This window comes from Dipodomys spectabilis, unplaced genomic scaffold, assembly GCF_019054845.1.
Source record: "Dipodomys spectabilis isolate Male_0828 unplaced genomic scaffold, ASM1905484v1 ptg000309l, whole genome shotgun sequence".
Lineage (NCBI taxonomy): Eukaryota > Metazoa > Chordata > Mammalia > Rodentia > Heteromyidae > Dipodomys > Dipodomys spectabilis.
The window spans coordinates 3,585,988-3,588,548 of record NW_024870986.1 but is presented as its reverse complement, the minus strand read 5'-3'; the positions used below and the strand labels follow the sequence as shown (position 1 = coordinate 3,588,548).

The following is a 2,561-nucleotide window of genomic DNA, read 5'->3' as shown; positions in this document are numbered from 1 at the left end:
TGAACATACTGTACAGAGGAGTTACAGTTACATGGGCAGGATAATGCGTACATTTATTACCAAGCATTGCAGCCTCCTCCTTTGTTTACCCTTCACATCCCTTCCCAGCCTCCCCCCTCCCCCCTAATCCCAATCCTTCTCCTTCTCCCCCTTCCCCCCCCCTTCCCCCCCTTCACCCCCCCACGCACCAACGTTGTAAAGCTCGTTTTGGACATGACAACTTGTACTTCTTTCATGATGAAGGTTTTGGAAAAATTAGGAATCCATGGAACATTCCTCAATAAAATAAAGGCTGTATATGACAAACCTACAGCCAGCATTATACTCAATGGTGAAAAACTAAAGCCATTTCCTCTTAACTCAGGAACAAGACAAGGATGCCCACTCTCTCCACTTCTCTTCAATCTAGTATTAGAATGCCTAGCTACAGCAATAAGACAAGATGCAGACATAAAGGGGATCCAAATAGGGAAAGAAGAAATAAAACTCTCCCTCTTTGCAGATGACATGATCTTGTATTTAAAGAATCCCATAGACTCCACTCCCAAATTACTCAAGCTGATTCAAAACTTTGGCAAAGTAGCAGGTTATAAAATTAACCCCCAAAAATCCATGGCTTTTCTGTATGCCAACAATGAGAAAAGTGTGGCTGAAATTAGGAAAGCAACTCCATTTGTAATAGCCCCACAAAAAATAAAATACCTAGGAATTAACTTAACTAAAGAAGTAAAGATGCCATTTAAAGCGTTATAACTTTACTCTTTACCAGGGTATTCTCTTGCTACTTTGGTTGTTGAGAGTGTCTACAAGACTAAGAATTCCGTGAGAAGAAGGGAGACACCATATGACTTATACCCAATTGACTTGCTATCACTTGTACAGCATTTTGTAAGTCAAATCTCTCTAAAACTACCAGTTTTAAGAGATAAGAGGAGTGGTAAAAGAACTCTTAGAGACAAATACATCTTCAACACATATTGTTCCAAGTATTCCGTTTAGGCATATTCAACAAATGGTGAAACTTATGTTGGCTGTAATTATGTGTCTTTCTCCATGTGTGCATGTATAAATGTGTATATGTATGTGTGTGAATAGTAACATACATGTGTACATTATGGCTTATATCATCATTTATTCCTTGCTAACAAATAGAGTAAGGAATCCCTAAAGTTTTAACAGAAACTGTGTAGTTAAAGTCTTAACTCTTCACTCTGCTTCTTTACACAAAGACTTTGCAACTCCTCATTAATAAAGTTTCCATAAACTCTGAAATGTACATACTTAATGCTTAATGTCTGCTACCATAAATCTTAAATACTTTATAGAAAAGTTTTATACTTGCCAAATAGTCCTTTTTTTTGGCATATATAAGCAAAATCCCCAAAGTAAGCATATTTAAAACATTAAAACTTTTAACAAACCTTAACACTTTCTGCAATGTTCATTTTGACAGGTGCCTTGTATAGAATAATTGAATTCCTCCTCATACACATCTCTTGAACAATAAATATCCAGAATTATTTTGTTTTTGGTATGTCTATCTTGATTTTATTCTTAAATGTGTGCTTATGTAAGAAATACATGATTCTATAATTTCACAACAATTCTTTTGAACTTACTTTTTGTTGAATTGTCTAGTTTAATAAAATCAATAAAAATTATACTTTATATAAAAAAAATCTTTTATGCTCAATTTAGCATCACATACACTAACATTGGAACAATACAGAGAAGATTAGCACACCCCAGGCGCAAGGATGACATGAAAATTCGTGGAGCGTTCCATATTTTTTACAACAGATGCTGAAAGGTATGTGGCCACAAGGGAACCGTACTGCATTCTTGGTGGGAGTGTAAACTTGTTCAACTACTTTGGAAAGTAGTATGGAGTTTCCTCAAAAGACTCCACATAAACTCCTCTATGACACAGTAATCCCACTTCTGGGGATTTACCCAAATGATCATAAACAAGACCATACTAAAACTACCAGCACAACTATGGTTATTGCAACATTATTTACGATAGCTAAGATATGGAATCAACCCGGATGCCCCATTAGATGAATGGATCAAGAAAATGTGGTATATATACACAATGGAATTCTATGTCTCCATCAGAAAGAATGACATCTCCCAATTTGATAGGAAATGGAAAGACTTGGAAAAAAAATTATTGTGTAAAGTAAGCCAAGTCCAAATAAATACAGGTCCCATGATTTCCCTTATTTTCAATAACGAATATATGTCTTGGATAAGCAGAAAAGTTCAAAAGATATGTGCATATATCCAGATAAGATGATGTTAAAGAAATTGAACCCCAAGGTAGGGACACAAGCGGTTTTTTTTGTTTCTTGCTATTGTTTCTAACGTACTTATAATGTGCGATGTCATTTTTTTGGTTTCTCCCCATGTTTCTCCCCATGCTATAACCCCTGTTTTCTCTGTATTTGAAGTTGGTGCACTTACATCTTGTATGTATGCTTCTCTAATTTGGGGAGGGGAAGGGAAAAAATGCTCAAATAGGGATACAGGTTGACCCATTGTAACAATGAGATGCACAA

General features: G+C 35.8%; 1 non-coding gene across 1 annotated transcript; it reads left to right on the top strand.

Annotated features, from left to right (window-relative positions):
• The first annotated feature begins 1,685 nt into the window (after positions 1-1,685).
• Positions 1,686-1,792, top strand: LOC122127730. The gene has a single exon (XR_006151265.1). It is a non-coding gene; the product is annotated as a U6 spliceosomal RNA (small nuclear RNA).
• Positions 1,793-2,561: the final 769 nt, after the last annotated feature.